This window comes from Strix aluco, chromosome Z (genome assembly GCF_031877795.1).
Source record: "Strix aluco isolate bStrAlu1 chromosome Z, bStrAlu1.hap1, whole genome shotgun sequence".
Lineage (NCBI taxonomy): Eukaryota > Metazoa > Chordata > Aves > Strigiformes > Strigidae > Strix > Strix aluco.
This window is the reverse complement of record NC_133971.1, coordinates 80,562,263-80,575,805: the sequence shown is the minus strand read 5'-3', so window position 1 is coordinate 80,575,805 and position 13,543 is coordinate 80,562,263. Positions and strand designations below refer to the sequence as shown.

General features: G+C 37.3%; 1 protein-coding gene across 2 annotated transcripts in view; it reads right to left on the bottom strand.

Annotated features, from left to right (window-relative positions):
• Nucleotides 1–13,543, bottom strand: part of PARP8 (poly(ADP-ribose) polymerase family member 8) — a 125,640-nt gene that overhangs the window by 70,238 nt on the left and 41,859 nt on the right. The window lies entirely within an intron of this gene.

Genomic DNA, 13,543 nt, shown 5'->3' with positions numbered 1-13,543 from the left:
TGTACTTATGCTTAAAAAAAAAAGTTGCTCTTTGAACCCTAGAACTAGAAAAGCCCAGTTTTCCCTGCATCTGGTTTCTGGGGTTGACTCAAGACTCAGTAGGAAGCCTTTCTCACTGGTTAGGGCACTTCTGTATGTTCCTGTAGTCTCAGCAAAGGCTCTTGATGGGTTGGGCTCCTTCCTCTCATCAAAACCCCATATTTGTAACAGTTGTGGCAATTTTATTTGATATCTGTACCTCTTTCTCAAGCTCAGTTCAAATCAAATTTGAAAGAGCCATGGTCACACTAAAGGGTAGCTTTACTACATGGACTACCTGAATCTGTTTCATCAGAAAACAGTCATATAAACACACTGTCCTGATCTTCCAGCTCAGTTCATATTTGCTTTCCCCACCTCCCAGTGAGATCTTCACTAAATTCACTGCTGAGAGCAGGACAAATGGGCATGATGGTCTGGATCAGTTATCTAACTACTGACCAAGTCCTTTTGATTTTTTTAAGGTTAATGTGCATCTTCATTTTGCATTAAAATCATTCAACTCTGCAGCATGCTGAAAGCCTTCTGTTGTATAATTCATGTTCTTCCCAGTCCTAAATCCTATAAATTGTATGTGTCAACTTACACATTTAAATAATACATAGCACATGTTCACGTCTGTAGTGAGTTAAGCAGACAAAGGCAGAATGGCACAGTCCTCTTAATACACTTTGGTATGTATTGTACATTGCTGAAAATTAATTCAGTGGATCTGTCTAAATTACATGAATACAGCTTCCAGGTAGACTATAAAATAAAACCATGTATGTTTTTTTTCTTTTTCCCTCTCAAGGACTGCTGTTAAACAGGCTCCACTTTCACAATCTAATGACTTGTAGGAGGCAATCAATACAAAAAAGTATGTCCCTCACACTTTCTTCCATAAGTCAATCGATTACCACCCAGCTCTGTCACCTGTTTTTGCACATCATCTATTCTAGCACAATTCACTTTATGTATTGTTTGACTAAGAGGCAAAGATGCCTGTTTCTTCAACAGCTGCAAATGTTCACATAAATCGAAGCAGAAAGAGTGTTTATTACAGCTGACAACAGATTTAGCCACACAACCCTTGATAGGCTCAGTCAAGCCAGAATTAAATCCCATCACTGTGTAAATTCAACATTTTGTGATTTTTCTCTTTTAATTATTTTTCAGACATTTGGAATAGGCAGCACCTGTATCCCCTCATCTTGGAGCATTTTCCTTAAAGACTAGGGTATTTAAATCCAATTAATCTGTCACAGCATAGAATATCACTTCTTTAAATAGGGCAATATTCCAAAATAAGGAAACGTTACATCTCATTGAAGTCATGTGTGGAGAATTTTGCCTTGTGGTGCAAAAAAACCCCCAAAACAGAACCACCAAAAAACCCCCCATGAAGTTAATGAAGGGCCTGTTCTTACCAAAATGCCACCTTCCAGATGTGTTTATAACCATGACTTCTTCCTTCGACTACCAAAAGAGGTACTTCAGTCTTATTCTTTTAGACTGGCTGCTTGTAAACCTCTTTGCTGCCTCCCTTACTGATGTGTATGGGTTTATTTCATTATCATTATATAGGATTATCTTCAAGTGTGTACTTTTATTCCAAGAAATGAAAAATCTTTCTAGAACTCACTCCATATTCTAACTTAATAAACATCTCAATCCAATTTAAAAACTGCAGCAAAGCAGGAAAATTCCAGGTATGTATAAAAAGTTATTCATATGGAGAACAAGAACAGTAGCTGAGGAAATCACAGAATTTCCATCAGTGCGGAGATTCAAATTTCAACTGGATAAGGCTGTCAGCAACCTAATCCAACTTTGAAGCTGGACTTGACTTCAAAGTTAACATCTGCTTTGAGTGGGAGGTGGACCAAGTAGTCTGCACAAGTCATCCCCCCACGTAATTACTCTATGTGCATATGTGCAGAAACCCTATGAAAGTGTGTTGCTTTTCCTTCTTCATCATGTTGTATCTGTGGCAACAGCAGCTGTGGTGACGTTGAATGGAAACTAATAAGAAAAAAATATACTGTAGGTCTTGTGAGACGGAACTAAAATGAAAAGGTTCATGAAGATGCAGATTAGAAACAGATCCTGTAATGACTGTAAACAAATTCAGGGTCTGACCCAGAGTCCACAGAATCTAGCAGCGGTCTCACTACTATGATGAATATTATCAGACAGGAAAAAGGAAAGGTAAAAATCATGTAAATCACAATTATTCTGTGATCCCAGTAATAAAAAGTCCCCTTACAGAAAAAAATTTGTCACCAAAATCTGATGTCACCTCCATCTGAAAAGCATTAATGGAAAATCTATCTGCCAAACCAAAATTAAATGGTGTTATGTTGGAAATAGTAATGGAATCTGATAAGCCTGAACTGCCACTTCAGAGGAAAGTGTTTAAAGGAGATGTGAACCAAAATTAAAGAACAAAATGCCTGAAAATGGGATATTTACTTCCAACTAAAATAAACCAATAGTTTTGATTAGAAACACTACTGACTCAGTTTAAGAACTGAACAAACTTAGTTTAGTCCTTGACTCTGAAGAACTATTAGTTTATTATGCTGGGTGTGTTTAATCTGAAACTCTTTACATTATAGTTCCACCTCCCTCCCCCACAAAAAAAAAAAAAAAAAAAAAAAAAAAAAGGAATGTCTGATTGTCTTCTTTCCATCTAAATTCATGTGTTCAGTGCATGTTGGGATCTTTGAGCTGCCCCTCCTCAGTGTTCCCAGATCCGTGTACTATGAGAAGTATTACTGAAGTATTATGCCAGAGAAAGCTCTTGCGGAAACAGCCTTTTAGATAGACCATTCCTCCAACAAGTATTTAAACTCATATGCAGGGAGAATAAATGGCTTGTTTGAGCCCTCGGAGAGAGGTGGTGGTGCTTTGCTTGGGCTTGTAATCATGTGTTAGTTATATGCAGGCTATGGAAGCAAAAAGCAGAAATAAAACTACTGAACAAAACAAAACTTGATTTTGTGTCTCAGCTCTCCCCTGTGATTGTCACATAGGATCACACTTTGGCACATTTTACTGTACTCAGGATAAACTGTTTCCTACTGACTGTGCACCTGATCTGTCACAAAACAAGATATGCCAGTCTAACAAAGATCTCTTAAGAGGCTCCTGTCCTTCAGCCACCCAAGCATTTTCCCACTGACTTCAATGAGATTTAGATCCAAGGCAGAAACACAGGACTATGATGGCTTACAGCACCTTAAACAGCACAGACTTCAGTGAAGATGCAGATGTTCAACGCCTCTCAGTGTTAAATCCTCTCAGAGCCAAAGAAAGCCTTTACTGAAGCAGCTTTCCTGTTTAAGTACTCAGAAATGCAACTGGAATTAATTTAGGCCTGGCCCCCACATAGAAGTACAGCATGATTATTCCAGTGAGGGATGTGATTTTTCCTCCTGCCAATGAAGTTCCTCTGTACAATCCTATTGCAGTTACATTGCTATAAATACAGCTTATAGCACTATAATTTATTTCCATTCCCATAAACACATTCTAACCAGCCAACCATTGTCTTTTCTTGTTCAGTTATATTGCTTTAGCTACATGAACATAGTTAAAGTCTTGAGTGTAAACAAAGCCTCAGTGATGGTGTTATTTCTGTTTTATTCAGCTCAGACCTCTACTGAAGGCATCCTACAGTACATATGTTTCTTGACCCTTAAGCTCAGAATAAGCTTCATACTAGAAATGGTCTACTAAAACTTTTGTTATTTAACAAACAGTAGAGCACCATATGAGAAATTAGTGAGAGCTGTCATGTTTCACTGCTTACGAGTTTTTAATGTAAACTTATTGCTTGAAATAGTATTAACATGTAGATCCACAGCCTTAACTTAGTAACAATTCTACTCACAGGGGACTCCTTGCAAGCATTTTCCAGTGTATTTTAACCATATCTGTTCCTTCAGAAAGACTATCCTGCAAAGGTTCATCTGCATTTGAGAACTAATTCATCAACTAGATGGGGATCCACCACATAATTGCTATTTTTCAGATTAATCTGTCCCAATTTGATACAGAACAAATAGATTCACCTGCATTTGACATTACTATAATTATCAAAGGTAGTTAAAAAGGAGTACAGAATCCAAACTGATTATACTACCAGGCAAAATATTACTGCAAAACTGGATCTCTGGAACAAAGAAAAAAATCAATGAAAACTGAAAAAGGCACCAAACCAAAAGTTACTGTGACAAACCACATTCATAAAAAGGAAAAGAACCAGCTTCACCTCTTTACATCAATTTGTAAGATTGTTTCCAATACTTTGAACTCAGTTTTACCTATCACAGTACAAACTCCAGGATCAGACATGCGTCCTGAAGCCACAACAGAGATCCTGGAGCTGGAGTGTATCTTCCCTTTGAATTCACGTTATCTCAACTCTATGCCACCTGTAGTTTATCTCTAAGAAAGAAATTCTTTAAGCTGAATTTCCAGCTGTTTTGCACAGCAGGAACAGCGTGAAGCATCTGGCACAAGTCTAAGATTTATGCCTATGGAACAGTTATGACAATTCAACCAGCTCTGTCCCATAGCAACAGCTGACTTACTGCCTTATTAAGTGTGGAAATTGTGATCTAGTTTCTGTTACAGTTTTAGCTGTCTCTACTACAGCCAGAACTCCATGTGCTAATGTTGTAGCTTGCAAACTTGCTGAAGAAAGGAAACAAGATTTTTTGTCATGTGGAATCTTACAGTAGTCTAATGTCAATCTATAACAAGATACAAGAAAAAATAGGACTTTCTAAATCTTAATGCATCTGGAGCTACAGAATTCAGAAGGGATTATTTTTGTTTACAATATCCAAAATCCCAGATCTAGCTCATCAATGAAGTAATGCAATAAGTTAACAGGATGCATGAAACTTGAAGAAAAATACTAACACTCAGCAAAGTAAGCTGTGGACAAATATATAAGATTAAATGCTACTGTGGTATTGATTTTATGGCAGGGTCAACTTCTGAACAAGTTGGTGAGCTGAAGAAAAGGTTGGTGAAACCCTGGTAAGAAAAATAAAATTATACTGGTGAAAACATCGGGCTGACAGGCCTTTTTAATGGCCTGTGTAATATTTCTGATACAGACCCAATGTTTTTATTCTCCTCTAGGTGAGGCAGTAAGAAGGAATAAGCTCAAATTGAACAGATGCAACTGTAATTGTATTCTTTTACCAATTTCTAGCTATCAACTCTCAAAATTACTGCTCATCTTCGGCATCTACATATAACATGCCACAGTAGAACAATTATTTCATGAATGTCCACTATTTACACAGAAAATATTCCCACTCCCATCTTCACTCCTTCACTTCCTTATCTTTGCAAATGCTTCCAAATTCTTCAATGGATTCCTACTACTCTCACAACCTTTAGCCTCCCCTTCTACTTCAGTAAGACCACCATTAGATCCTGAAGCTAGACACTTCATATTATTTTATTTCTGACCAGCCTTTTTCCTCAAATGAAAGAAAAGTGGTTTCAAAAGGATTCCAACCACAAACATAGGCCACTCTCTTTTCTAGTAACTGATCTGAGCTCCAGTTTGAAACCTAATAGTTTGTCAATAAATCATATCACAAATACAGGGTGGAAATTGTGATTTTCAGAAGACTTTCAAATTCCATTCCTGAAATATCTGACCTTTGAGAACTGGTAGGAGATGAAGGCATTTAGGTGTTGGCCAGTTGAAAAACTAGGTAGGCTATTTACACAAAAAATTTGTTCTTAACAAGAAAAAAAATCCTTTCTTTTTTTTTTTTTTTTGTAGTTTCCCTTATTTGAATTAGGAAATTCTCCAACAAGAATTACAGTTCAAGACTAATAGTTAAATACACTGCAAAAGGCTTCAATGTCAAGTCTTTCTTCCAATTTGTACAAAGATGACATGCATGCAAATAGGAGCACAGAAGACACAGCAGTCATAAACAGCAATTTTCTATGGCAAAAAGATGTCTTCTGCTTAATGGACATCTTCCAAAGTCACAGCCTGGAGAGAACCATTTTGTTCTATGATGAAAACAGAAGACAAAATAACTATAAAAGCAATTGAAAAATTGCTACTGTGTTACTTACAGCTAGGACAAAGAAACAATGCAAACTTTCCTTTTGGTGTTCAACTGCCACAATCATGAGTGAATGATGTTAGGCTTTTTGACAATTTATATGAAGAAGTGAATTATCAAAATACTTCATCACTTGGTATGTATGACTTACTGTGCTATAAAACACTTCATTACCTTCCAATGGAGCTCTTAAAAAACAATGCAATTACACTGCAGGAAAAATAATCTTGTTCTTCCACTCTGGAGCTTTTTAAAGATTCCATCACACCCAGCACACATCAGCAAAGGAAGTGCTCCAGTGAAGCTCATATTCAGAAATATACATAAAACTATGGCAGCATTCTGAATTTCCTTATCAGGTTAATTTTGTAATCTACTATTGCTAGCATTTACGATGTCTTTAGTAAAAAATATGGAGACTTTTAAAATTTATTTCTAAATGTACATTTATAATAATATAGTGCACATTTTATGTATTACAAATCACATTAAATACTATTAGTCCATACAAATCAGCAAGTAATGCGTTCCATTCGTTCATTATACCTTTAGAATACAGTCCCAGTAATGTGACAAAAACATAAATAGAACTGAAAAAAGTTCCCATTGTGTAAAACACTAACCACAAAGTGACGTGCATCTCCAAACAGACACTCAAACAGTAGACAGAATCACGTGAATTAGAAATAGAGAAGATAGCACATCACATGACATGGTTCCAAAAATAAAAGTTTTCATAAAGCTTTTTAAAAGACAAATAAATGTACAAGCTTTTTGCTCTTTCACACAGTGAAATAACTATTGAAGCACAGGACTTGTGTTTTTTTTTAAGCAGTGAAATAAAAACTTATGTCATTAATAAAAGTAACAATTACTGAAAAACAACTTTATTATCTTCTAGAAAAGACAATCAGAAGTCTCCACAAAAGGACAAAAATTAAAAGGAGGTGGACCTAAGTTTTCATGCACATATTAGCACAGGTATGGAAAAAGTGACTGTTAATCAAGGGCAGCAAGAATAATCTCACAATATTATAAATTTACTTTCTTTTATGTTACAGAATTTAGAACTTGAATTAAATCCCACTGAAGTTCAAGAGAGTCTTTAGTACTTGACAAAGTTTACAGGAAAGTTGCACAGAAAATATGAGAGTTCTGGCCCCTACTAAACTCCTAGTATTTCTAGAAACAAGTACTTAAATCACTTTGCTAAAAATGTCAAGATGTGTTCCAAAGGTGCAAATTTCGGTGAGCACTTTTTTTCTTTTTTTTATATTTGCAACTTGCTGTACAACTGGACTGTGAACCATTTCACACCCATGATATTTTCTGGATTTCTGATTAAAGCAAGCTTCATGGATTTCTGAATGCTTTTGAAGTACCCTTTAAAATGTTTTGGATGTGCATGTCTGCATCTCAGCAACACGCTTTCAGATATACAGGCCACCTTAAATATCCTTCTGAAACAAATTAGTTCAACGAGTTTCTGTATCCCTTGTGATGCAGTAACTTACGACCCAGCATCAGTCACAGATATTTTTTGCTGCTAGATAGAGCCAGGTGCTTGCAAAGAATTCAAATTTGTGCACACGCTCCTTTCACTATGCATCAGAACTCCCCATGGTGCACCAGCAATTATATAGAAAAGAGTAACAAGTGACTCTCAGTAATCTCTTCCTCTGGATGTCGGAGAACGCGCGTGTGTGATGACATATGGAAAGTCCCAGACACATCTACTGATGACAAATAAGAACTATTCCAAAGAGAGATGAGCAGTGTCAATGTGTCAAAAACGGCACTGCTTTCATTTCTTGACATAACGTGGAGGAACAGAGGCGCTGAGTCCAAGTTATTATATGTTTGCATTTGTCACCAAGAATAATTGTGCTTCTGGGCCTTTCACGCAACCAAAGTGCATCTAAATCAAATGGTGAACTTTATTCATAAAGCCCCCCTTGATTTAGCATGTTATTCAAATAAAGGGGATACATAACACTGCAGCTCAACCATTTCCCTTTTGCAAAGCATCCAATGAAAAAGGTATGGCAACTTCTAGTAAATGCACCGAGGTCTACAAGATTAATTATCACTCCAACAAACACAGGGCACTCCTAAAAATAAAAATAGCACTTATGAAATAAGAAATCAAGGACACTTGGGGGGAAAAAAGTGTGTACTGTGTGTCATTCTAGAAAGAGTTACATCAAAATATGGCTATGTGTGCAAAGCCAGATTGTCCACAATCAGACTATAGCAGAATCAGACCATTTCAGCCAGAACTACAAAAGTCACCTCCTTCTTGTAGTCACCCTGTCTGACCAAGGTCCAGCTCCCTCCCCTCAACACAGACACTTTTTAAACCTCTCTTCCATGTTCTTCCTTCTTGTCACTGATCCCACTGGTTTGAATTCTCCCTCCACCCTCCCCATTAGCTCTTCATCCAATTTCAGTCTTACCTGGAACACAGAGCACCAAACAAACTCAGGACAGTAACCTCTTGACCCAGCTCAGCTGCAGCCAGAGCAGCATATATGATATGATCATAGCCTTTGGGCACCTTATTTCCACGGCTGACCCCATCTTCTTCCACCACGTGTTTTCTACAATGACTTTTTTTCTTTTTTTAAGGAAGAAGGTTTTTCTTCTCTTCAGACTATTTCTTTTTGTTTCGGAGTACTGCTGTCAGAAGCAACCATGATATATGCTCTTTCTGGAGCCAGTTAAGAGTTACCTTAAAGCCATGGGGTTTTGGTCCACATTGTTCCTATTGGAAGGCGGTTCTGAGGCTCTTGTGGCTGTAATTCTAGTAACTCAGTTCTCCACTCAGATCAATTGAACAGAAACCCCTTGTCCAACCCCTGTATGAAGCCCCTGTGTTACGATATTTAAAAAAAATAAATAAAAGAACAGAAAAAGAAACAACCATGGTCCCAAGGCAGAGATACAAGGCAAACTGCTAACTGAATAGTTACAGTGATCCAAGGAACAGAAGAGAGCATCTTGTCATAGGAAGTTTTACCCAATCATTTTAGCAGATAAATCCAGTATCTTACCAATTATTAAAACCAAAAATAAAGCCCATATAAATCCCTGGAGACGTCCACTGTTTAACTTCATCGCGTCCCTAACAAGGAGAATAGCTCCTTTCCTTTACGCGCAGTGTTCACAAAGGAGAAAAGTCCTAGGCATCCTTCCTAGACCACTACACACATTCATTAATTAGTTGGCATTTTGCTTGTTTATCTAATGAGGTGTGCAACAGCCACTGCTGTGCAGGGAAGAAGTAACAAATTTAAACACTATTTCTCTTCATTTCTTTGAGATATCTCACAGAATTCAAATTTTCCCTTAGCCCTGCTTCCTCCCACTCCCCATAAAGTCCCCAATACTTCTTGGTATAGCTGAAATACTGTATTTATGGAGTAAAACTATTTTCTTCTGTAAGTTCCATACATACAGCTTCCATTAACATCAGTACAAACTCCATATATAACTTCCAAATACAGAATTTGAACATCAAACTACAGCTTTTAGGAATATTCTAAACTAAAAGTGCATATTCTTGCACACATTCAACGTAACAGAATCCCACAGGGCAAGATTTTCAATAGATGTTACCTATGAAATTGCCCAGCACAGTTTATTCATGCCAACATAATGCATTCATATAATTCAGGATCACTGGCATACCAACAGCCAGTTGTTTATCTATTGCTTACAGATATGCACAGTCTCCTGGTCTGAAGCTTATTAGCCTGCAGCTCTGAAAATTATTAGATTATTAGATTATGACACACCACGGACCCATATCCTGGCCACATTTTAATACAAGGCCACAATTGTTGTTCCCTATTCCTATGCCACACAGCTGCAGGGATTGCTTGCAAACCTGAGGGGTTGGCTCACCCTGCTGCCCCATTACATTAACATGGTCAAAACCGCACTATTTTCTGTGGTCAGAGACACAAAAGGAGGTGCTATGTGAGTAGCTGCAAAGCCAGCAGTGTTTGCCTCCTCAGCACAAAAGACCCAAGAATTACAGTGGTGTAAGGGACAACATCAAACACGAGAGCAGGTCAAACTCTCACTCCTGGACCCTCACTGGGATACCTGTAACATCTGTGCCACTATACCACAGTCATGAACAGCATGCACTCACAAATAGCAAATAAAATGGAAAATTCAGTATGAGATGACAAGATTTTTTTTTTTTCCTGTCTTTTCAGATATGACAGTTTCAGTCTGAGGGCTCAGGTACACTTCAAATACAACATTCAGTCCTGGGTGTCTTTAGCATTAGAAAGATGTCAGTAAATTGAGGGAAGTATAGGAATCATCAAGAAACAATCACTGATTTGGCAGAATACGCTGGCGACAAAAAAAATTTAAATGAGTTCAGAGAGCTAGGTATATAGAGTATGGCAAATCAATGAACAAGTGTGGTAGGAAATGTGATGACTGTTGAGACGTATTCCAGAGTGCAAACATGAAGATCGATATCTTATTCACACGATGGCCCAAGGGAAAATGGCAGGCCATATTCAGGTGAACTCAAAGCAACAAGTATAACTTGGCTGAAAATCAGAAATGGAGAACCCCATTAAACAGTGAATTAGTGTCCCAGGGAAGGGGCAGAAGACTAATCACATAGCCATTTAAAGTCAGGATGGAAAAGGAGCTTAAGTAAAATTAGTGGAAAAATTTTGCATTGGCATCATTACTAACTAGTATGTTTCTCATTGCTAGCTTCAATGAGTTATGAATGAGTAAAATGTTACTTGCCTTTCTCACTAGTAGCTCAGAGAACAAAGTTGTAGGTTGAATATGACATTGACGACTCTCAATGTGACTCACGGAAAAAAATTCAAAGCATACCCCTGTACTATATTTCAGTAGCGTGCAGAATAATAGCAACAGGGAATTTCAGTTCAAGTATTTTTTATGCATATGAAGTGGCAGCATTGGCTAAGATCTGAAACCAACTTTTCATTAATTTTAGCTGTTCCTGAATATCACACACTCTGATTTCTTCTTCATGACAGAATGCAATAGAAAGCATACCGCACTAATTTTTTTGCACTTAAGTGTATTTAGTAACAGCTCATCTATTAAGGAACAATTTCTAAATACATGGGCTGTTCTTGGGCCACAGAATGCTTCTAGAAGCATGACTGCTCACAGAATATTAATTTCATACTATACCCAAACAACCATACCTGGATATAGTCCAGCAGACATTCATATAGAAAATGCTAAGCAAACTATAGAACAAATAACAAAGGTAATTTTAGTACCCTACCCTAACATTTAGCTAGATTTTGAATACCATTTTAATTTGTAAAGATACAATTAAAAAAATCCCTCCACTAGTCTTAATTAGATCCGTCTTCTCAAAAAACTAATTACACATCAGATGAAGCACTGGTTTAGGAAGCCCCTGTATTCTTGCAAAGGCAAAGGTAGTTCTATTCCCAGCTGTGTTACAGTGACTTGCTGTATGCCTCCCAGCGAGAAAAAATGCACACATTTTCAAAAGGCAATCAGTAACTACAAAGCTTTATAAACACTGATTTACCTTTCATGTGTGCTGAACCCCTACACCTCCAACAGAAATCAGCAGCAACCATCAGCAGTTTTGAAAAATAAGGCCTTGTAGTCCAGATTTAAAGAATAATTAGGCAACAAAAATTGTGCAGAAATGGCAGTTAGACATCTAAACTGTTTATATTCCCTCAAAAATAACATCAGTACATACCCACCATTTAGATAATATAGTATACTCACAAAGGTATAAAAATGTCCATTTTATCATGGATTTCTATAGAAATTTAGGTATCTCAAAAAGGATTTGGCTACCTAAATGCTTTTTAAAAGGCCAGCATGTAAATATCTTTGAGAAACTGGTGAAATAAAACTCATGCTAAAATACTCAAAATTGGTACATACTTTTCAAAATACACAATGAAATCCTGGTCCATGAAATTCAGTAGGCAAAACTCTCACTGACTTAAAAAAAAGTGAAGGTTTACCCTTGTTTTAGCTTCTTCATCAGCAAATCTGCAATCAAAAAATGTCAGAGATTATGTATTCCCTTAATGCCTTCCTTACTCCTTGCTCTGTCTGTACAGTTTAGCACACTCAGCCACCAAAATGATCACCAAAATTTGGAAAGCATCCTGAAGATGGGAAACGACCTGTAAGTGCTAAGCTTTGTAACCAGATATTCTATTAAGTATTTCCAGTAAATCTAGAGAATGAAAGTAAACATGGTCAGAAAACTTCAGTCTTCTGCTAATGTGAGATTAAAACCAGAAAATCTCTCCCTAATACAGAGCTCTTAATCTGAAGATCTCCTCAAGAGACTTTAATAGACAGCGCTATGAAGACTAACATAAAGAAAAATTAGATGGTATAAAGAGAACAAAAACTATTAACCTACAGAATGAAAGAAAAAAGGATCAAACACCAAAGAATAACTCATCCGTTCTTGAAGTCTTACTGACACCACATGCACTTCAGTGACTTGAAGAACTGTTAAGTCAGCAGTGCCCCACACTGCAGAGAAAGCATCAATGGAAGCAGTAATGCAGCTGCAAGTGCTTGACACCCTGTTTACTGAGGCCATTATACTGAGAAACCTAAATATAGATATTAAAAAATCTGATTCAGACATCTACATCTTAAAATCAGGGCCAGTTTTACCAAGATCCAAACTGCCTTCTTAGGCATGTCAGGATACATAAAACATATACAGCACTGGGTAACTGAACTGCCAACAGTTCAAAGTAGGCAGAGTCAAAATAATGTAAATATGAACACTTGGGAAGATTATTTTTTTAGTTTGAGAATTCGGGTCTCAGGTTCTTCTTGAGGGAGGAGAGTTCACAAAGAAAAACCTTCAGGTAACATTGCCCCAAGTGGCTGGGTATACTGCATTTTAATCTCCTCAAAAAAACTCCCCTGAAAAATTTACCATGGGTCAAACTGCTCACCTGCTCACACAACTGTTTATCATCAGAGGCATTAGGGACATTAGTCATGTAAGCACCTTGATTAATAAACACACCCATTTCTTTCACAGGTCTGTCGGGTGCTACAGGGCTACTGCAGAGGCTGCTCCTCCAGAATAGAAAACCAGGAGCTTGGTGGCAGAGTGATTATAGTTCACTCCATTCTGAAAGGTCACTCACTTTCAATCATCTGATAGTGTCATTAAGCCCAAAAGAAGTGGCATAACTGTTTGAAATTACTGCCTGGGGTGAAATGGAACAGCAAAGCTGTATCACTTATTTGCACCAGAGAAATTAAAAGGAAAAATAACAGTCTCCTTTCACACCAGGACACATATAGCAGAGGGCCTGAAAAATATAGCAAGACTTTACTGCTTAACAAAATACTTAGAGTGATATATT